The sequence below is a fragment of the Mirounga leonina genome, unplaced genomic scaffold (genome assembly GCF_011800145.1).
Source record: "Mirounga leonina isolate KUSES-001 unplaced genomic scaffold, KU_Mleo_1.0 Mir_168, whole genome shotgun sequence".
Classification (NCBI taxonomy): Eukaryota; Metazoa; Chordata; class Mammalia; order Carnivora; family Phocidae; genus Mirounga; species Mirounga leonina.
Window position 1 is genome coordinate 10,007,296 of NW_023270426.1, and position 24,220 is coordinate 10,031,515.

The 24,220-nt window shown below is 44.0% G+C and overlaps 1 pseudogene across 1 annotated transcript; it reads left to right on the top strand.

Moving 5' to 3' along the window:
• Positions 1–11,844: 11,844 nt before the first annotated feature.
• On the top strand, positions 11,845–12,553 carry LOC118017169 (annotated as a pseudogene). The gene has a single exon (XR_004681057.1). The product of XR_004681057.1 is annotated as a ferritin light chain-like (transcript).
• The last annotated feature ends 11,667 nt before the right edge of the window (positions 12,554–24,220 follow it).

Genomic DNA, 24,220 nt, shown 5'->3' on the forward strand with positions numbered 1-24,220 from the left:
GGGAGGAGGGAAACGAGGTCTACTAGAGAAAGTACAGAGGAACTGGGTAAGAAAGAGATCATGCCTCTCCCCTGCACCATAATTCCAGCCACTGTGCCCACAGCCAAGGCTGACTGTGGTGGGATATGAGACAGGGTGGAGGGAAGCGGGGAAGAAGACAAGCATGGAATTGAGTTTGAGACCCGTCTTAGAAAATGAACAAGACTGAATTTTCAACAGCAATTGAGAATGTCTTAAACCAAAAACGTCTGGAAGGTTAAGAAATCTGACCAAGATTTCATTACAAAAGAGCAGAACTATCACTACAGCACAACTGGGGGGAGATGCAATCAAAACATTCAATCAACGGACTTAGAAGGCATTCGAGTGAAGTAGAAAAGGTGCTTCCATTTCTCACTCCACAGCTAAAGCAGAGTGGGATGCCCTTGAAGGAGCTCCTTAATTGTGTCATCTCCCCATCAGGCCACAACTATGTTTATTTGTTTAAAAATCCAAGTATCATCCAAGGTCTACTCTTGAGTATGGCATGAGCGGTTAAAACGATGAGCTTTGGAGTCACAAGGTCACGTGTGGGAATTCTGCCAGAAGCCAGATCACTGTCATCTAGCAGAGCCTCAGATTCTTCATCCGAAGTAACGGGGATAGTTCTACTAACTTCAGACAGTTGATATAAATATAGATTGGAATAATTCACAAAACGCACTTAGTCCTTATTAGGAAGCACACCATAAATACTGTCATTGTTGATCTAAATAAAACATTTCTCTGCCTTTCCACCTGGACGGCCACTGTGATCATGGTAAAATTCACTTATGGCCAATGCACCAAGCTCTCCGCCTTGTTCCAGCGAAAGGTGCCAAGGCCAAGTTGGCGCGAGTTCACAATGCTGCCCTGTAACAGTACTGATGGACAAAGAGTCCTGCTGAGATATTTAGAAAAAAAATGAAATATTGGAAGTGCTTACTAGCACACTAACACTTTGAGATTGTAATTTATACTAATCACTGTTTACTTATGATTCAAGATGTACACGGGACATTAAATATGACTCTTCCAACACCTATGCAGGTCTTTCCTTGAACACTTTTTCTTCCTTTTCCCCTCATTTGATTTATTCTCGATTTTAATTTAGTTGCATGTCTAAGGAACGCTGCCAAGGCTGGGAAGACTGAAATGTGATCTACTTTTAAATATTTCTTCATAAAACTCCTGTTTTTCCAAGTCGGGATTTCAGTGCACTCGCTTCCCTACCCTCTGAAGTTTCAGCCCAACAAGCAAGAGTAGCCCTCGACTATCTAACCAGGCTGTTGGCACAGCAGAGAAAAACATTTCACTATGCAAATGCCCTCAAGCCTCAAAAACTGGAAGGAAAAAAAAAAAAAGAAAAAACAAAAGAATGATTTGAAGAAATATTCAGAAATACTCCGGCAAAGCATTTCTGGAGTCATCGTAAGACTCTTCCTAGGGACGGATCATCTTTTGCCACCTCCTCTTGTTCCCTGTCTTCTAAAGGTGACTTCCTCCTTCTTTTCCTCTAGCTGTGGTGGTTAAAAATTGATACTCCTTTCGTTTCCCACTAACAGTAACACTTACCTCTTGGTCTCCGTCAAAGTTAGGGTCTAAGGTTTTGCTGGATGCTTGTCCTGCCATGATTTTCAGGAATATTCTTTTTTTTTTTTTTAAAGATTTATTTATTTGAGAGAGCGAGAATGAGAGAGAGCACATGAGAGGGGGAGGGTCAGAGGGAGAAGCAGGCTCCTCGCTGAGCAGGGAGCCCGATGTGGGACTCGATCCCGGGACTCCAGGATCATGACCCGAGCTGAAGGCAGTCGCTTAACCGACTGAGCCACCCAGGCGCCCGATTTTCAGGAATATTCTTAGCTATCATCTTTTCCCGCTCCAATGTGCTCAAAATAATACTGTCACAAGAATAATTTTTTTTATGTTCAGAATCTCGAATTCCAGCAGGTCTAACATCACCCCACCACCATCATCAAACACACACCAACACACACCCTTCATTTCTCCTTGAGGCAAAATGAGATACGGTCGTAAGCACAAGTGCCAGTGATAAGCCCGAAAATGTGACTGGAAGTGGAATATAAAGAAACATGCCAAAAAAGAAGTTGCAGAGAAGAAGGGAGAAACGTTGGGCGCCGAACTAAAAGAAGGAAAGACAGAGCTGAGAGTGGGCGTTGTGTTGAAGTCTACCCCAGGAGCCAATCTGTTCCATTAATTGCTTTTAATTCTTTTGCTCAAGATAAGCTGATTACAGAACCTTTCAGAATTCCCATTATGGTTCATTTTTTTCTTGCTCTGAACTCTCTTCATTTCAGTTTTGACTAAAAATTATGCTCTACTGTCAGTTCAATTTGCCAAAATTTCACTTCCAATCAGTTCTATTCATTCTCTTTAGGACAGGTTGATTACACACAAATGGTATACCAAGACGATGTTGGCCATCTTTAGATAAGACTATCTAGGAAAAATCCCCTAATAGCTCATCATTTTAAAAATGCGCCTAAGAAATTTTTTTTTCTAAAATCCATTCCTGTCCTAACACAGTGTGTACCAGTGCCTGAGGACATTTAGTTAGCGACTTATATAGACCAATCCCAGCTGATTTGACCGGAAAGAGTCTGAACTTCCAAGGTTAGACCTCTCAGAAAGACATTCAGTGAGGAAGGAAGGGAAAGATGTGGGAGAGTCAGAGTTGAGAGGACAGTTCAGACCTCTTCCAAGCTTGTACTATTAGAAGCATGTCAACAACAGCAACAACCATTCACTGAATTCCTACTATGCCCCTTGGGCTTTACAAGCACATAAGAAATTCTGATAACCACCCTGTGAGTTCAGCACCAAAATCATCACACAGGGGACATCTGCTTTTACTCCCTAGCATCTATTCCCCCTTTGTGGACAAACAGGAGCAAAAATTTCACTGGGTGTCCTTCCATTTCCTATGCTCAGTCCACCTGTTTGGATAAGGCTCCATGCTCAGCTCCAGGAAACAGTGTAGCCAAGCCCTGTTCTGCTAAACACTTCATGCCACAGGACACAGAAAGTGACTGGGGACAGGCGTGACTTGGGAGAGCAGAAGTGTGCTCTTTAAATGACCTTTAACAGTTGTATATGGAAGCTTCCAGTAACGGACCGCCACCAGCGCGGGAGAACCACATGAGAAGGAAACTGACAGAGCAAAGGGAGCTGAGATCTGAGAGAGATGAACACAATCCTGAGTCACCATGACACATCACATTTGGGCTGGACCAAAACAATCCCAAATGCATGCCAACTCAAATGGGTAGTCACCCGAACCAATCCATTCTCCCTTTCTGAAGTTTGAGTAGACAGGGTTTTCTGCAGCTTGCAATGGAAAGAGTCTTAATTGAAATGCATGACTTTATAAGTAAGAAATCTAAGGCTCAAGACAATTGTACACTTGGACATACAGTAAGTGGCAGACATACAAGAACATATAGTATGTGGCAGACCTGGATTCTGAATCCAAGTCTCTCTCACTCAAAATACCATATTCTTCCAATACGACATGAAGCATAAAGGCTATAGTTGTTTGTTTTTATTTTTTTCAAAGTCTGTGATGTAACTTGTCTGTATCAATTTGGCTAGGCTAGGCTTTGAGACTACTATTACACTAGTCTAAATGCTGCTGTAAAGGTATCATGTAGATATGATTAACATTTACAGTCAGGTGACTTGAAGTAAATGATCCTGCATAATGTTTGTGGTGGGCCTCATCTAATCAGTTGAAGGACTTAAAACCCAAAACTGAGGTTTCCCAGAGAAGAAGGAACTTTGTCTCAAGATGGCAACACAGAAATCCTGCCTCAGTTTTCAACCTGCTGGTCTGCTATATGGATTTTGGACTTGCCAGCCCCTATAATCAGATGAGCCAATTACTTTAAATCTCTCTCTCTGTATGTGAGAGAGAAAGAAACATAGGGATATATTCTGCATATCTATATATACTCTATATATCTCTGCATATATATTATATTCTCTGTATCTTCACAGACATTCAGAGTATCTATATATCTCTGCCTATGTACTGTTTCTCTGGAGAACCCTCACTGATACAGAAGTAACTCAAGGCCACCCAGAGAACCTGGAAAGGACCAAACTCAGTTTCTTTCTTCCCTTCAACAGATCATTTCCTAGGTGACTTTCCAGAATAAGGCAAGAAGGATAAAGCTCCATGATCAAGGTCATAAAGATACTTTTTCTATCAGATGCCTCATGAGAAATTTTGTTGGCTTCCTTTTTTTTCCCCCAAAGTAAAAAGGGCGTGTGGCTATTTACCAGTAATTCGTGACCAACTGTCCCGTGATACACTTTTTTAAATGCAGACTGATTTTGACAAAGAAAAGGCAACGAAGAAGCATGGGTTTGCATGGGGATGAAAGGATTTTCACATTCTTTCCAAGAGCTCCATGGAGGCTAAGTGCAGGGATGGAGTCTCCAAGGAAAACGGACCAGTTCCACCTTGATTCACACTTGATTTCTCATATCATTCCTTCCTGTATTCATAGCATCCACTCCAAAAGATGCAGCATTGTTCGATACAATGTAGAGGGAAACTGAACGGTCAGCTTAGCTCCCCCGCAACTGTGCTGACGTTGGCTAAAATGCTCACACCCAGTGGGATAAATAATTCAGTTTCCCTGAAGGATGGGAGGGAAGGGCTCTCACCGGCTGATAGAGAAGAATGCTGCTAGCCTCATCCGCTTTCAAAGGAGGCAAAAGATTGTCAACGGTAGCCTACTTCTCAAATAAACCATGAAATTCACAACCCCAAATTGAGACTCTCATTTTCAGCCAGAGCCATTCTTAATTTCTGTTCCACCAGCACGAGAGGCAGAGAGAGACGAGTCAGATGATTTGCAGCTCAAACGATAAAAGAAGTTTCAGAGAAACAATAGGGAAAAAAGAAGGTTTGGTGCATTTAGAAAATTCCTTTTCTTTTAATACACTATAAAATGTGAAGCAGAAGCACAATGGCTTAATGAGTTTCTGTCTCTGTACTGTGACAAATCTACAATTTGGCCATTGTAAAAGTAATGATATGTTTCATTAATTTCATATGTTCTTTTAATCGACTATTTGGAGGGAAGGCATTTTTGCTTTAGAAATTAGAGCAAAGAAAAGCTGATAAAAGCTTCAAGTTGGTGTTCACTACTTCCTGGAATACATTAATAATGTTCAACTGCCTTTTCAAACACAAAGACAAATTTCAAAGCGCTGCTTTGTCTTCCCCGTCATGACGCTAATAGTGGAAGACTAGAAATCCTTACCTAGTCTCCCCCCAGGGAGCCCCCACTCCTGTGTGCACATGAAAACACACACACACACACACGCACACACACACACACTACCCTTTTTATTAGCACGTTTGGATCTGGAAATGAACATTCTACAACCCCACCCATGGGTTTGGACACTCCTGGGCCACATCCTCTGTGCCATTTCCAAATCTACTAGGAGGATCACTCTTCACAAGCCAGGCACCTAGTTGCCATGGTCTCACCTCGCCCTTTCACCAATATGCTCGTGTTGGATCTTCATAGGTTGGGATGCTCCAGAAGCTGACCACAGACAAGGGTTTGAGTCCCAGAACTTTATTTGTGAGGGGATCCCCGAAGCAGGGAGGGGAAATGAGACCGGGAAGGCAGAGAAGCCATTCAAGGGCACACAACAGAGCAAGTTACTGTTGTGGACAATGGGGATGCATTCCCACCGGGCTCTGTCGGGAGCGTGTATAAATAAAACAGATCTTGGTTATCCACACCTGCGGCGCTTACCCTCCAACTCCCATCGGCCAGAGGCCAGAGGCTGCTTCCCTGGGATTTCATTCATTGCCCTACTCATGGATCAAGGGAAGCTGTCAGGAGGACAGACAGGAGAGCCTGCGGTAGAACCCCATCAACAGGTGCAGGACAGTGAGAGCTGACAGGATGGGGGTAGAGCACATGTGGCTGTTAGTGGTGTCAGAGGACATGTCTGTCCCCTACGGCATTCACTCAACAAGCTCCTTTTACCTCAACTGTCCAAATGCGACCGTCCACCAGCCATCTGGCAAATTTGTCACTGAACCACCTTTATCTGCCCCCTTTCCTCTTGGCCTTCAGAAATTTGACCTTGGTGGGTTTTACTCAACTCAGTCTTTATTTATTTATTTATTTTAAAGATTTTATTTATTTGACAGAGAGAGAGAGACAGAGAACTAGCAGGGGGAGTGGCAGGCAGAGGGAGAGGGAGAAGCAGATTCCCCGCTGAGCAGGGAGCCCGATGTGGGGCTCAATCCCAGGACCCTGGGATCCTGACCTGAGCCGAAGGCAGACGCTTAACTGACTGAGCCACCCAGACACCCTGCAGAGACATTTTCAATCGGGGCTGCTCTTGGCCAGGGAGACCGATTTTAAAGGACTCACTCACAGCCAGGCCTCTGTTTATGTACTTTTATAAAATCATAAGCCCTGCCCAGAGAAAGCACTAATTAATACTGTATTGTTAATTACATACTATTTCTCATTATCTTATCACCTGAATGTATCCTGAGAGCAGGGATGGAGAGGAGGAAGGGGAGGCAGAGAGACTAACTAGAGACACAGGGGACTGCCCACAGGGGGGCTGGAAATGCAAATACCTCTAAAAACAAAAGCAGAGAAACTAATTTGCAAGTTAGGTATTCCCTGCCCCATCCACATGAGCTCCCTCCAGCACTTTCGGCAATCCTACGCCTCTGCAGGAATTCTTCAGGTTCACCCCTTGGCCTTCACCTTCATGGGTCTAATACATGAGCAGGTATCTCTCTCGCCAAGGACTTGCATATCTAGGTCTGATTTCCTTATGTTTAAAGTGATGAGATTTCTTTTTTTTTTTTAAAGATTTTATTTATTTCTTTGACAGAGAGAGACACTGAGAGAGGGAACACAAGCAGGGGGAGTAGGGGAGGGAGAAGCAGGGGAGAAGTCAGGACTCCGGGATCATGACCTGAGCCGAAGGCAGACGCCCAATGACTGAGTCACCCAGGCGCCCCTAAAGTGATGAGATTTCTTACTTGCAGTCCTAGTATTCCTGAACCTGGCAGGACAGTGGGCGGCACTCCGGGGCCCCAAAGCACCCTTCCAAGAAGCGCTTTTCTCACCATGTTCCAACTGGCTACCGTTCACTCAGGTCCTTGAAGACACACGAACACAAACCTATATGGAGACGGGGCAGACCTGTATGTGTGTACGTGCGGCGTCTTATGCATAAGCACACGCACATTTGTGTGAGCTGAAGGCGAGCATAATAATTCCCCAGCACGCCACAAATAAGAGAACAGCTGCCTGTTTCAGATATTAAAAGAATGTAAATTGGGTTGAGTTTGCTTTTGGCACAAGAACAAGGAATGCGTAAGTTTCCCACTTGCACTTAATTTATGTTTAGGTTTATTCACCACCATTTGTCAGGTTTCTTGAGCTTGACCTGAAACTAACCTCTAGATAAACGTGAAGGCAAACAGAGCCCTGAAACTCTATCTGTATGTTCTTTTGTCTTGGGAACTGTAAATCGGGGCATTAGGTGAATAACACAGCTTGGCTTTGTGTCATGAAAAGTAATTCGGGGCTGCAGTAAGGGCAGGATTTATGAAGCTGTCTGGCCAAGCTTGGGCAGAATGCCAGCTTACACCTGCTCTGCAGACATGGATGTGTGCATTTGGACACTACGCTGAAGGGGCCAAATTTCCTCTGCCTGGATCGAGGCTTTGCAGAGCCAACAGCAGGTAAGGGAGGAGCCTGGGCTGGGGGTAGGAGAAGGGGGGAGCCAAGCAGTCTTTAGGAAGCCAATCAATGACAAACTTCCCTTTTCTCATACCCGAGCAAAATTCCCTCAAAAAAAAAAAAAATCCAAGTAAGTCTATTTTCCAACCACTGTAACTTGGTAATCTAGTAGGGTTGGCAGAAAACAAAAACAAAAACGAAAAACAAAAGTGAAGCAGTTTGTCAAGTTTTAGAGCTTCTTAAGAAATGAAGGACTGTGTCCTGAGTCAGGTTGCTCTATGACTTATCACCCCAATAGGGACAGTGAAAGGGGGAGAGTTGTCATTAATTAGACAGAGACAACACCTGTAAACCGGGATGGTCTGGGGCAAACGGGACGAGTGGTGACCCTAGTCATGCGCATTCACACAGCCAGACAATGAACCCGCTAAATGACTGTCATGTTACAAGGATGCTTTTTTAAGAAGTTGACAGAAATGATATTGTCTCTTTGATGGAGCTGGGCTACCTCCCCCAAGCAGATGGCCAAATTGTCATGATGCCAGAGTGCATTGCGGAATATCCACAGTAAAACCATCGTGCTCCCTTGCATTGGATCTCCACCGCTTCTCAGCAAAGTGCAAAAAGCCCAGCGAATCTCTGCTTTTCCAGACAGGGAACAGGCAGCAGGTAACAGACAAGGCTTGTTAGCATCTGACTCATGAGGCTGAAAGGCACGAGGTAGAACATACACATGGGGAACAGCACCATTCTTTGGGATCTCATCACTAATGAAATTTGACATGAACCCCTCCTTCTCTAGCGAAGGCACCTCTGAGCATCTTCAACCTTCTTCCCACTTTCCCGTACTTATAGGTTCATTAGTGCACCTGCTTCCTATAGATGCCATAACAAATTACCAAAAACCTGGGGTCTTCAAATGATAGCCATTTATATTCCCTGAGTACTGGAGGCCATGAGTCCAGAATCCAGGTGTGGGTAGGGCCATGCTTCCTCCAGAAGCCATGGGAGAGAATCCTTCATTGTCTCTTTCAACTCCTGGTGGCTCTTGGTGTTCCTTGACTTGTGGCAACATCTCTCCCGTCTCTGCCTCTGTCTTCATGCAGCCCTCTTTCCAGGGCTCTGCATCCTCTTGTCTCTTAGAAGGACAACAGTCATTGGATTTAGAGCCCAAGGAAATCCAGGATGATTTCATCTTGAAAGTCTTCATTACTTCTACCAAAACCTCATTTCCAATAAGGTCACACTGTGAGATTCCAAAGGAGGCATGAGTTTGGGCGGGGTCACCATTCAACCCACTACAATTAGTAAACATGTCTGTTCCTAAACAGAAGTCCTTGAATTCCTGCTGTCTCCTCCACCCCACCCATCCAGGTGACCAACTACATACGTTCCACCACTACCCTCTTTATTTCCTGCAACACTTATGGTTACCTGCCTCTCATGTCTTTGCTTTGTATAGGCCCTGAGGATGCACTCTTCATCCAGTGATGGCTTACCCTTTCCATGTGTCCTCAACCAACTGACACTACACCGCAGAGAATGGCCTCAGTGCTAATCTTCCAAGACTCTAGGTGGTAGATTTTAGGACTCATACACACACAAAATAACCAAGCAGGGGAACATATGCTGGACACGTCAGGAGTTGTACCAGGAGGTGAAAGACCAGAAGAGGCCATGAACCTGAACTCAGCCTTTAGAGGAGCTTAATAGATGTTTGGATGAGGTGGATGAAGGGCAAGGACATGTGAGGCAAGAGCTTTCAATCTCCCTTTTAATCTGTAGCTACAGTGGGGACCAGAATGTTCTCCCTTGGTTGAGAAATTGGTGAGAGCCAGGAACCTAATTCAAGCAGGTTAAGTATAAACGGGCTAATCTATCAGTGCCAGGAACGGGAAAATCCAAGTTTAAGCCCAGGAATGACTTAATGTTGTTTCTCTAAGAATGCTTCCAGAAATAGACCTTTCTCCTCCTCTTGGCTTGGGCTTCCTCTCCTCTGACTTGATTCTCTGAGAAATGGCCACCAGCGGGTCCAGGATATCAGGAAATCCAGCAGAATGTGCACGTCTCTTTCGTAGGCGTTCCAGGAGAAGTGTGTGGGGTGATGTGAAATGGCTGTGACTGTCACACAGCCACTCCCGAACTGTCATTCTGGCGGGAGGCTGCTGGGCTCCTGCCCTGGTCTGAGTCACCTGCCCAGCTCGGCGACCTGGAGTGGGGTCAGCCACACCCACACTGACACTGTGTGGACTCAGAGGGGAAGCCGTTCCTCATGGGGAAGCCATGGTGATGTTATCAGGGAAGGAAAGTAAATGTGAGCAAGCCAAACCCAGAGCTGTCCACTCAACCTACTCTGACGATGTTTACAGACGCCTTGGACACTCAGAAGAATTTCCAGCTGGGTGCGAGAGCTGTGTCTGCTCCCAGGTATTTCACGACAATGCAAGGCGGCCATTTTGGCACCACAGATACTTCAATACATTTGTGTTGATAGTGCCTGAGCCCCTATTTTCAGGCAACTAGATAAAGGGTGTATTAGTCTGATTAGTCTGCTAGGGCTGTCATGACAAAATATAACAGACTGGGTGGCGTAAGTGACAGAAATTCATGTTCTCACCATTCTGGAGGCTCGAAGCGCAAGATCCAGGTGTTGGCTGGGTTGGGTTCTCCTGAGGCTTCTCCCCTTGGCTTGCACATGGCTGCTTCCTCCCTCTGTCCTCCCTCTTCCTCCCTCTGTGTGTTCCGCCCTAGCATCTCTTTTTTTCCTAGGAGGACACCAGTTTTATTTGAATAGGACCCCACCCTCATGACCTCGTTTAACCACATTACCTTCTTAAAAGCCCTATCTCCAAATAGTATCACACTGGCAGTTTGGGTTTCAGCAATGCTGGGGTGGGGGAGGGGTGTTGGGGGACACGACTCCATCTGTAACGACAGACCAGACTTAACTTTTATTCCTTCACCTCTTACCTCTAAGAGTAAGATGTGGAATAATATGTTTTGATGCTGATTAACTGTGGCATGTTGGGCAGCTTCAAATATTTTTTCAAGTGCAAGAACTAAAATGTTTCCTACTTTCCAATTCCTGATGTCTCAGAGGTCACATTTTGACCCCGAGCACAGCCAGAATCCTATTAGTCCTCCCCTATCAATTAACCCTGCAATTTTTTCCATTTAATTGCCAGATGTTTTTCCTTAGGTCAGCAGGCCACAGCTAGATGGCTGCACAAAAAGAACATTTTCAGACACGGACTATACACACGCGCACACACAGTACGCACATACACACAAATATTTTATGGCATGCTCTATGATTATATCCCAAACCTACACTGATGCTACCGTAAAGTGCGATTTATGCCTACAGTCTCAAAGGATCACCGTGTTTTCTTATTTGGCATTCCTTTTCCCCCTAAGCAACGTCAGCATACAGAAAAGGCCAGCAAGAAACACATGATACCTGTTCAGTGTAACATGAAACATGACGCTTCAAAGCAAATTGGTGACTAATTCCTGGGGCTGTTTGTTCACCCCCACTGAAACCAAGTTACCTGCTCGAAGGAAACATTGAGAAATCAAAATCCAGAAAACGAAAGCAAAATTGGACTCTGACTCTAGGTTGCCTTAATAAAATCCATTCTGACTCATTTCTTCAGCTCCCAAAGGTGTTAAATCCTCCCAGGACTTGTAACATGATCCTCAGTTAAGCTGCCGAGACACTCATTACCCCTGATGACCAATGCACCAAGTCAAAGCACCCGTTTTTGCCAATCGACTTCCAAGTCATACGCTAGAATTCATTGGCCAAATACTGAACTATCCCTTAGTTCCTAGTGTGCAATCAAAAAGAATTTACAAGTAAAAAAGGAATAGTATACTATTCCTGCGGATCTGTCTCTTGCTTCAACAGTGTTTGGACGGAACAGACCCAGGGACGCCCCTCCAACCAGCCAACGACCACCCTCCAACCTCTTTTCCAGTCGCAACCTTGGGAGCCATCTTCTTGGCCACCTGCTGCCTCCAGGACCAGCCAACAGCCAATTTCGAGCTTAATTTACCACCAATCAACCATGAGCTCCCAGATTCGTCAGAATTATTCCACCGAGGTGGAGGCCGCCGTCAACCGCCTGGTCAACATGCATCTCCTACACCTACCTCTCTCTGGGCTTCTATTTCGACCATGACGATGTGGCTCTGGAAAGCGTGCGCCACTTCTTCCACGAGTTGGCTGAGGAGAAGCGCGAGGGCACCGAGCGTCTCTTGAAGATGCAAAACCAGCGTGGCGGCCGCACCCTCTTCCAGGACGTCCAGAAGCCATCCCAAGATGAGTGGGGGAAAACCCTGGATGCCATGGAAGCTGCCCTGGTTCTGGAGAAGAGCCTGAACCAGGCCCTTTTGGATCTGCATGCCCTGGGTTCTGCCCGCGCAGACCCCCATCTCTGTGACTTCCTGGAGAACCACTTCCTAGATGAGGAGGTGAAACTCATCAAGAAGATGGGCGACCACCTGACTAACCTCCGCAGGCTGGCCGGCCCCCAGGCTGGACTGGGCGAGCATCTCTTCGAGAGGCTCACTCTCAAGCACGACTAGGTGGAGACGAGCAGCCTTTGAGGGGGCCCCTCTGACAGCCCCCTGCTGCCAGAGCTTGTGCCTCAGCCTCTCGCTGCAGCCACGAGACAGCTTTTTAACCACCCTGGAGCCCTCTCCCAAGCCTTGGACCAAGTGGAAACAATAAAGCTTTTTGCAGCAAAAAAAAAAAAAAAAAAAAATGAAGTCACCTCTAAAATGTTTCCATTTGGAGAAAAAAAACCAAAAAACAGCGTCCACGTAACCCATGAGATACTTTATTTTTTTTTTAAGATTTTATTTATTTATTTGACAGAGAGAGAGAGTGAGAGCAGGAACACAAGCAGGGGGAGTGGGAGAGGGAGAAGCAGGCTTCCCGCGGAGCAGGGAGCCCGATGCGGGACTCGATCCCAGGACTCTGGGATCATGACCTGAGCCGAAGGCAGACGCTTAACGACTGAGCCACCCAGGCGCCCCCCCCATGAGATACTTTCAACAAGCCTTCGCTTTGGAGGACTTGAGTAGAGTTTGGTATGCCATTTCTGATATGACTTTCTCACTGGAACGGTGACAACATCAACACCCTCCATCTTTGTAAAGACTAACACTGGAGTTACCGCAAATCTTGGATTAAATGTATCTCATTATTTATGCCCACAAGTTGCCCCCGTCTCACAGCCTCCTTTTGAGAAAAGGCACAAAAAGCAGGGTAAGGGCTCACGGAAGTTCAATCTCGGAAGGCTGTGTGTATACACTTACACAAAACAGAGGAGTCCACATTGACACGGTGGTCCAATTTCAAGGGGTACAGTTAAGAGCTGTTTTGTATTGACGAGACCAATTTTTAAGAAGCTTGGATATCTATTTATCTTTCATGCTATAGACTACACCAGTGGAAAGTAACCATCCACCGTGGGGTTGGACTTAGGTGTTTCTGACATTAGCAGGGTTAACAAAAGGAAAATAGCGCTGGCGGATAATTAGCATACCCTACCTTCACAAAGACTATTTTGAAAAAAAAAAAATTTTTTTTTTCTCAACTGAAAATGAAGAGGAGGACACTGACAGATTCTACTATGGATTCTGTCACCTTTCAGTATATTTGCTAACTGGGCATCCTATAGAAAAGGGCAAGGAATTAATGTTTGCCGAAAGCGCTGGGTTACACTGCATGCAGAGAGCACTTCAGCTACATTATTTGCACAATTTCTGTAGGGAGTTGGGCAATAGAGGCCTTAAATTTAATACGTCTGGCCCCCTTCCACCTGGATTCAGTTCAAACCCACCACCTGCAGCTCGCTGGATCTGGAGTGGGAAATCAGTCATTACATTACGGACGGATGGCAAATGATTCCAATTCACATTTTTCAGCCGGTATGTTTTTTAACCTGGAGCAACACCAAATTGGAAAATTCTGCTCTTCTGCAAGCTGGGCATTAGATCTATATTGCCGCCTAAATGCATTTCCCATTGGAGGAAGCTGACAAGATGATTTTTCTTTTGAGTTCCTTTAGTGGCTGGGCCACCGACAGAAATTTCAAGGTCCACCACCTCCTCACCTTCCTGCTGGTCCTTTGGCTTCTCCCTGGGGGTGGAGGAGGGTGTCAGTGCAATTCAACTGCACTTGTCTATATACACATTGACGTGACTTCTTCATGCTTATGGACATGTTATGTAGATGGAAAGGCCGTATTCAACAAAGACCAAAGTCTCTTGGAGATCGTGTTTTTGCAAAAAGGCAAGTAAGCAATAAAAAAAAAAAAAGGCAGAGGAAATGAAGAAACAAGTGATCAAAAAGAAATGTCAGCTGGCTCTTGACCACATGAAAATGTGGTCATTTTAGCAGCAAGGAGATTTGAAATATAATATGAGCGAGAGCTCATTGTTTTATTCATAACACTGAAAATGAACATCCAGTGCTGGTGAGGATGTGGGGCTACATTCTCTGCTGGCAGAACAATAAATTGCTATAACCTTCCTAGAAGTAACTCATAAATGGAAATGTAAATTAAACATTCTAAAGACTTACACTTGGCCTTCGCTACCCTAACAGCCTCCATCTGACAGGTTAAGGAGCCAAGGTGGGGATTCTGCCTATTGCTCAGGACGTCTTTTCTGATTATGCATTCCAGTACTGAGGAAATAACTACAAGATGGGCTCAGGGACCCCCTGGAACACAGTGAGATGGACCTAAGCCAAAACTCCATTGAGCACCTGACCTCCATAAACCCTTACCCTGACTGGTAGACCACAGTTGCATTTTTGGCTCATGGAATTAGTATCCATTCAGAGCCACTGTCTAGTAATACCTCAAAGGCCTGATTATTTCCTTTTCCCCAGTACACAGTCACTCTTAAAAGGCTATAGATCCCTTTGGGAAGGCTGGGATAAAGATTTTTGCCAGTGCACTAAGATCCTTCCTCAAGGGGACCTACCCTGCCCTTCATTCGAGGGGCTCTAGGTCTGAGAATTGGCTCCAGTCTGGAGACTGGTTGAGGAGTCCTGACTCCATTTTTGTGATTCAAGTTAGACTTTTGCTTCCTTGATCTAGAACTCTTCCACTGATACAGATCAAGTAAGAATTGAGTAGGCTTGCTATCTATTTCACTTCTAGGAATACCGTGGTCACTAGCCAGTGCCACAGGTCTTTGTTGGTCAGACTATTCTAATTGCTGCTCTGACTCTACCATCCAGTATAGAGACTATGCCCACCTTGCCCCTGGCTAGCAAATGTTGCCACTAGGCCCTGCCACCCGGGGATACAATTATACTTGCTTCATTTAGGTTTCCCAAATCAAATGCAGGAGCTCCGACTATAACCTCCTACATAAAGAAAAGTGATCACGGAGCTCCCCTCACAAATTTATTTCTCACAGACATAGTGAAAGGTGTGTCCTCTGGACCCTCCCATGGTGAGGGAGCAGGTCTAAAATGATAAATCCAGGGATGCCTAGGTGGCTCAGTCGGTTAAGCATCTGCCTTTGGCTCAGGTCATGATCTCAGGGTCCTGGGATCGAGCCCCACATTGGGCTCCCTGCTCAGTGGGGAGCCTGCTTCTCCCTCTGCCCGCTGCGCCCCCTGCTCATGTTCTCTCTGACAGATAAATAAAATCTTTTTAAATAATTTTAAAATAAAATGATAAATCCACTCTAACATTCAATCTTCGTAAGTCTTTGGATTCCCTTCCTCTACAGTATACCAAGGCAGGTCAGTGTTTCAATTCTACTTACCATAGGCCACTTTTTGGTGCATATTTTAGCCAACCAACCAACCAACCAACCAACCAATTAGAGGCCTAATGCTGCATTCCTAAGCTACAACATTAAATCCACAATCTCTGCCTTATGCTCCCATAGCAACCAAGTCAGCCTGATCCAACCTCATGTTCCTTCCACCATTATCCCACACCCTTCTTATCCATTCCCACATATATTTCCCAGATTTCTGTCCGCATAAATTGGAAACACATGCAGCTCTTCTAGAGTGGAGTATACCCCATCATAGGATACTCTTTGTACCTCACCCTTTGGGACCTCCTGAGAGTTGAATCAAATTGTAAGTCTAAAAGTGGGCGGGACGGGTGTTAGTGGGGATGGGTCCTAAGGAGATCAGCAGTCACTTAGAAGCTTGCCTTTTATGAGTGTTTGATTAGGAATGTCTAATGGTGATACTTTGTGTATCTCTACTTCCATATTACACCATGGACCATCAGTGTCCTCTTTACCTCTTTACTTGTCCTCTTTACCGCTTTACCAGAATGAGTTATTACTGTCTTCAAATCTAATCATATTAGAGAACCAATTCCAGAAACTGCAGAACCACTCCAGAAAACTCATCTCTAACATTCTGTTCTTCTAGAACCACTCTTAGTACCAAAATCTTTTTAAGTCAATGTTTCCAAAGAAATAGAACCAATAGGATAGACAGGTAGACAGGTAGGTAGGCGGACAGGTAGGTAGGTAGATATTAACCAAATCTACAAAATACCCTCACTGAAAGACCTAGATTAGTGTTTGATTACATAACTGGCAATTACAGCCTAGCCAAGGTGACACATAAAAAGTAACCATCACAATAGGTGACAACCAGTAGTAGCCCTTATGAGAACATTATGCTTGAGTCTGGCCAAGGGTGAACTTTTCCTGAAGTTGTCCTGGTTATTCTAAAAACATTTCATTTCAATCTAATGTGGACATTTCAAGGGGGGACATCTAAACTGAATTATACATAAAAATCTTTAAAAGCAAGCCATGAGGTTAAGAGATCACCCAGGTTTATCCATTTGCTAGTTGAGGAGCTAACATATATTGCACCTTCATGAACACAGTCATCATTGTTGGACACTCTAACCCTTCTGGGCTGCTCAAGTGGAGCTCAGAATGGCTGGACTCACCTTCTAGGGTAGCCTTCCTCCTCAGGCAGATTACTTCATCTCTACCACCCCAGAATCAGACTCTCATCTCTGTATTTCTCTGTTACTCGAACTGCAACATTAAAATAATGTTCAAACCTTGAAATAATAATGGAAATGTATGGAGATGCTACAAAACAAGATGTTGCTTTATTTCCAAAGAGTTTCCTTGTTTTCACAAACATGCTTTCGAAAGCATGAATAACAACAAAAAATGTATACTCCTATTGGAAGAGGGTTGATGAGATTTCCCTGGAGCCATGTTCTGCATTCTACAGCAGAAGCTGTCCTGATGGGTACCACGTGCCCTTGCATTGAAGTGGTAGCCATGACATTTGGTATGAAAATGGTTGCCTTTGCTAAATGAATGTTTGACCTACTGGCTGCAAAGCGTCTACTCTGAATTTTGCTCCCAGGATTACTCAGCCTACATTCTTTTCCTATTTTTTTGGAGTTAAGAAACAAATTTATAAATTACCTGACGAGTTGAGATGACTGCTTGGGGAAGAGAGGTCTTCTTGGTACAAAACAAACTAACCCTCCTGGGCATCTTTTGCTTTTCTCTAATGCCCTGAACATTCTGCTGGAAACATTAGAGCACTTGCTATAAATACTTCTGGAGGCCCTGATAAAAAAAAAAAAAATCTTTATATCCAAATAGAATGTAGCAGAATATCTTCAAATATAACACCTTCAACTCTTACAGTAAATGAGTGGTTGTAACAAAACAAAACAAGAAAAGGACATCAGAGTTGGTGGTGAATTTAAGACCTGAGATGACATTTTCTAGCTGCATAACATTGGATAGCTCACTTAGACCCTCTGAGTCTCAACTGCCTCATATAACTGGTAATACTAATGTCTACCACTAATTATCATGGAGATCATCAATAACCTAACAGTGAACGTGAGAGTGATTTATAAACCTCATAATGCTGGGAATTTTCATTGTTCTCCAACAATGGTACACCCTTGTAAAGTCAGAACCAGTTATAAAAGAAGCAGATGCCATTTCAAAGTGCTAACCACAATAATCTCTCCTTAAAATGAAATCAGGATCCCTCAGACACAGCAACATAAATCCACAAGTGTTGACCTCTACAATGAGGGAAATGGGGGAAAGGCTATCAGTCTTTTGTACAAAGAAAGTGTGGTTCTAAGTTCAGAACAGTGCTGAACCATGAGTTTCACTTACTTGTTCCTACCAGGCAAAGAGAGACAAGGCAGGAGATAAAAGAGTGCTTGAGAGCACAGAACTAAACTTTCTGGAGAAAGCCTGGGGACAGCTTCTTCTGGGAGAAGTCTGCAGATGGGAGCCGTGTAGACCACTCTAATAGGCGGACTGTCAGTAAATGTCATAACTTGTAACAGACACCTCTCAGTACAAATAGCATCTGTTTCTCTAGCTGGTTCTCAACCTGAAATTATAAGAAAAACAATGTGGAGGCAGGAAAGGATCGGTTTGGGAAAGATTAGATTCCACGCCAGGAGCCATAGAATCAACAGGAAGTTCTTGTGTGTGATCTGTATTCAAAACCAGAAGGGGAATCCAGTAGAGAACATTCGTTCGGAAGTAACTTTAGTTTGGATCTGACTATCCACCCCACTCCTTAGGGATCTGACCACTACTGTGAATTTTTTGTAACTGGTCTCCTGAACTTCCTAGAAATAATAGAACTTAGACATAATTCTTGATGCTACTTCTCCAATAGTTCTCACATGTGTCCACCTCTCTTCATTTCCACCTCTCCCTTCTAGCCTTCCACAAGACAACTCCCTCTTGATCGTAGGCTTGCCACCTCTTGCCTGGCATCCAGAATCATCTTGTAAAAACCTCAATATGCATTCCTGCTTCACAAGGTCAATGGCTTCCCATAGTACTTAAAATCCATGCTTCTTCCTGTGGCTGCAAGACCCTATATTTCAAATTTTTCCTCTTCCTCTAGCCTCTTTTCCAGCCACTCACCTGACACGGACCTTGCTCTGCAGATTCTGTGGCCATCCTTAAATGTTCTTTACTACATCAATACCTTCTCCACACACCCTCATCCCTTTAAGTGGAAGGCTGTCCTGCCCGCCCAGTCCTCCACTGGCTCCTTTCTACTCAGTCTTCAGCTCACAGATTACAAAGTGATTCCTAGAGAACTGGGGATCCCCACATATTGATGGGCCCCCTGGTATTCTCTGTCACTGCCCTCAGGTCTCCTCCCTCTAGGCAGCTTCTGTAGCACATTCCATTTCAAATTCGGCCCTGTTTTCATAGAAGTAGACTCCTCCTCCAAGAGAGGTGCCATGAAGACAATGACCATGTCGACTGTGTTCATCATTTAATACCCAATGCCTAGCATAGGGCCAGAAATAGTTGTTGAATGGAAAAATGACTTGGTGTTAAGTCATGAATAACAATGAATAATTATTCATTCACTGGAAACAGTAAAAGCATCTTAAATCTTGGTTGTTATTGCTGGAAACCTGCCCCCCCCCCCAAAAAAAAGCTTAAACCACCTACCTTCCTCAAATTATAAAAATGACCCTGAAGGATGTTGAATTTGTACATAATTCTGTCTCCTTAACTAAACAACAAGCCACTTCAGACTGTGTTTTGTTCTTCTGTAGGCATGTAACATTTGACAGTGAATGAAGTTTATACAATTTTTTTTTTTACCTTTAAAATCAAATTTTTGAGGTGGGGAAGTGTAAAAATACTGACCACGTCTAAATTTTTCAAAACCCATGCATAGATCTTCTTAATCTGCTTGATTGTCACATTTTACAAAGTGTAGCCCAGACAGGAACAAAACATCGTACTACTGAGAAATCCCCATGTCCTTATAAAGGAAATCAGGGCAAACAAGATCCCAAACATAACACTGATCTCCACATGTTTTCATGTGTTTGATGATGATGTGGGATATGGAATCATTAATGTGTCCATCTTGTTTTTAACAAAGGTGAGAGAGGGCAGTTAGGAAGAAGGACTACAGATCCAGAATATCTATGGAGAATCCAACCTTGGGCACTAATAACATCGTGACTTGACCAAGCTCCTTAACTCTCTTTGCATTTCCATGTTGTCATCTATAAAATGAGAATGCTAATGATCTTGACTTCACAAGTTTGTTAGGTAAGAGAAAAGCTATCAACAAGATGAATGGGGGAGATAGGTAGGAAATCCAAAGTCAAAAAAGGATGGAAATGTTTTAAAAATAAACTAGAAAAAATAAATAAATAAAAATAAACTAGAGCCTAGAATGCAAGAGGGGGTATGGTAAGAAATAAATTAGGATCGTCAAAAGCCGTTGAGCACCACATACAGACTCTGGATCTTATGCAAGGTAAAAAGGATCATTTGGGTTATCTAAGAATGGCTTTGGCAGGATCAGAACTACGGGATGGGTATAGTGAGTCAGTGTGGCTTTTGCTGCCAATGGGCCATCTGCTGATAACAACACATTAGTTTTCCTCTATATAAATTTTCCTTACCCCTATCCTAGGCTTTTTGCTTCAAGTGGAATTCAGGGGCCCAAAGGATGACTTTCCCCACCCATCAAGATGGGTTCAGAATTTGGATGTGGTCCCAACAGCCAATGAGAAACAATGGGACTTAGGTGGATACTGTTGAGAGAAAGGTAAACCATCTTTCTTGTTAGACCCAGATCTAGGAGGATGGGCACCTAGATTTACTGGCAGCTATTTTTGCCACCATGGGAAACCTGAGAATGAAGCCAGCATGGAGAATAGAGTTGACAAAGGCAGAGAGCCTGGGTCCTGGTGACGTTATGTGAGCTGCACTCGAACCACCCTGCCCTTGGACTTCACGTGTGTACCCAAGTCAGGAAATGCTCTTTCCTTAAGTTGACTTTTCTGCCCCTTGCAACACAAAGAATCTTGACTGATCGTGCACTGACAAAGATATGCACATGGCCAAAGATGTCAAAACAGAAGTAACAAAGGGACGAAATAAGTTATATATATGGAGGAGGGGAATTTAAGTGAGGATGACAAGTTTTCATTTGGCTATAAAATTCTAGCTTTATTTCTCTTTCCCTCCCACATTATTATCAGATACGATATTATTTCAAGGACAGGCTACCTCATTTGTTATACATATTTTTAAAATTTGCTTAAAACATTACAATGCTTAAATGAGACAAGGCATGGTTATCATGACTAAAAGGAGACCCACTATGATTTCTAAAGACTTTGTCAGGGGCGCCTGGGTGGCTCAGTTGGTTAAGCGACTGCCTTCGGCTCAGGTCATGATCCTGGAGTCCCGGGATCGAGTCCCGCATCGGACTCCCTGCTCGGCAGGGAGTCTGCTTCTCCCTCTGACCCTCCTCCCTCTCATGCTCTCTGTATCTCATTCTCTCTGTCTCAAATAAATAAATAAAATCTTAAAAAAAAAAAAAAAAAAGACTTTGTCAGGAAATGTATGTAATTGGTACACAGTAAATCCTGGTTGATGAATAATAACAGGCAACACTTACCAAACAGGATGCTCAAAGAGCCATACATATGTTAACCAGTTTAATTTCAACTGTAACTTTTTCAGGAATGTACTTTTGATTTCTATTTACAGTTGAAAACTGCAACACAGATAGGATAAATACTTGCCTTGGCTCCAAATGGTGCCAGGACGCAAAGCTGGAGAGTTTAGCTGGAGAGCCATACGCTTCGGCGCTACACGTGGAGGAAGTGAAGAAATGAGCAAAGAAAGAGGGAGCCCCCTTCTTGTCCCCCAGAGGGGGGGAAAACAGGGCAAGTGGCCCAGGTCCCTCTGACAACCTGGTTCTGTTGCTCTTCAGTAGATGCACATTCTTACAATGTCCCAGTTCCTACCTGATTATCAGTGAGACATTCTGCAGAAGCTCTCTTCAGCATTTCCAATCTCCCCAGTACAATTCAGTCCACCGAAAAGGCAATTTGCTCAAATGAAAACCTCGCTAAATGCTAGCATGGTAAACTGGATGACTAAGTACTGTTTCCCTGTATTGTCTACTAGTAGCAAGGGAGTAACTGAGTCACTGGGAGAATTTGGCTTATTACCAGTCTGATACCTAGTACCCCCAGCATTTTCTGCCCATGATGAAATGGACGCCGTGCACCACCTGCGTGTTTCAGATGTGAGCCTTGCCCAGGAGCCCATGACAATTTGCTCCCCCCATATTTATAGTCTGTAGTATTAGGTGGGATGGGTGGCACCGTAATCACTAATCTGACATGAATCAACACTTACCATAATTTTCCACTTGAATTTGCACCTGAGTTGGTGCCTCTCAGCTTGCAAAGAAGTGCTAATCATATCTCAAGCAGACAGCAATTTAAAAATCAATCTCTGTGTTCATGGAAATATGACATTTACTTTGGGGCTGATGTCACTATCATGGGAGGGGTAAGATCTGCCTCTATTTAAAAATCAGGTAGTTCACTCATTTAATTGTGGACGATCTCACAGTCACAGAATGCCTACTCTCCGTCTGGAAGATGTACCTTTGTGAGTTCACAGTGACTGTTCCTGGAGCCTTTGATATGGGCAACCCACAGCTTCTTCGCCTTAAGACATACGATCTTAAAGGCTTTCCTTCAGAGCATCAGAAGAGAGGTTAGCTTTGTTTATTTCTTTAGATGAAATTCCTTCCATACTGGTGAGTGAATTAAGAGTTCCCTCCATCCACCTTAAGCTCGTGTTTCTCTTGTTCCTCAGCTTTTGGTGCCATCAGCAACGCCAACGCTTACAGTGAGGCTGTATGAGCCAGAGAAGCACTTCTTGGGCATTTGTCTTGCCCCCGTTCAAGGTTTTAAAACATTTTGATTGTCGGGGCACCTGGGTGGCTCAGTTGGTTAAGCGACTGCCTTCAGCTCAGGTCATGATCCTGGAGTCCCTGGATCGAGTCCCGCATCGGGCTCCCTGCTCTGTGGGGAGTCTGCTTCTCCCTCTGACCCTCCCCCCTCTCATGTGCTTGCTCTCTCTCTCATTCTCTCTCTCTCAAATAAATAAAAAATAAAAAAAAAATAAAACATTTTGATTGTCTCCTATTGGGTGTGATTTCAGAGGCTCAAATTACTATCTGTTGCCTCTTTGCCAGAGGATGCACAGGTACGCTGAATGTCTCCTCTCCCAGTATGGTTTATACCTAATGACCTTTTAAAATAAGATTTTTCTGAGGCGCCTGGGTGGCTCAGTCGGTTAGGCGTCTGCCTTCAGCTCGGGTCATGCTCTCAGGGTCCTAGGATCGGGCCCCGCATCTGGCTCCCTGCTCAGCGGGGAGCCTGCTTCTCCTTTTGCCTCCAGCTCTCCCTGCTTTGTGCTCAATCTCCCTCTGTGTCAAATAAAATCATTAATAAAATAAAATTAGATTTTCCTTTTTTTCTCTTTCTTTTTTTTTTTATTTGCCAGGTGCAGATCTGCGTCAAAGTTAAAATTTACCAAGCACAGTACTGTTTGTGGAGGAGTTCTACAAACTTTAATTCCCAGAAGCCATGTATTTACTCTGAAAAGTAACAAGCTCCTAATATTTAGGACTTTTTTTCTCTCAACTCTCTGGTAATGTTCTCACTTGTCTGAATATTAAGAACTTAAATGTCTATTTATACATAAATGGGGTCATTTACTTCTGACATTCTCACTTTAGTTGATTTGGTCAAGAGATGCTTGAATTTTCTTCACACTGCATCCATTTAGCAAATCTTACTCTATGTCCCAGTAGCTCAGACAGTTCTGCTCAGGGCTTGTTTTTCTGAAAGGCGGCTGATGGAAATGGATCCCTATACCCTGGCACATACGGTCTTGGAAGGTTTGTAGAGTGGATGTTCCCCATCTATATTGCTGGTCTATTACCTTGATGAATTCCTCAATCAAGATTTTCATATATGTAGTCATTTAGACAGAGTTCCTTCGTATTTTTTTTCCCTGCACCATTTTACTCCGTCAACTCCTGACTAATTCATTCACTTTCTCTCATGGTCCTGAACTAGAGTTCAAGTTTCTTGAATAATTTGGCCTAACCCATCCCTTTTTCTCAATACCTAGTGGAAAGTGCTTCTTCATTTATCCTCTGGCAATGCCAACCACTTTTCTCTATTATTTAGAACTTTTCTCTGTTGCCTATGTATTTAATGTTTATTATTACTTTTATTAGCAAGCTGAGCTCAGGAATTCCCAAGGGCTTGGACAACCTCTACCAGGACTCTTTTTAAAGTGGGAAAGTCAAAAGTTGGTGTTTCAGGGTGAAAAGAGGCAAGGCAAAGAAAAATATGGAGGCTGGAGTACGGGGTGGGGAGTTAAATCTAAATGACAGGCAAGCCTCAGCCAGTCTCCTCCCTCTTTCTGCAGAATCCCATTCAGCAGGCCATCAAAGACTCATCTTCCTCTGACTCTTCTCCAGTGATATCCCCCTTCCTTTTAAACTGACCAACTTGGATCCTGCACTACTATCCATCCTACCTTCCTGAATCAAT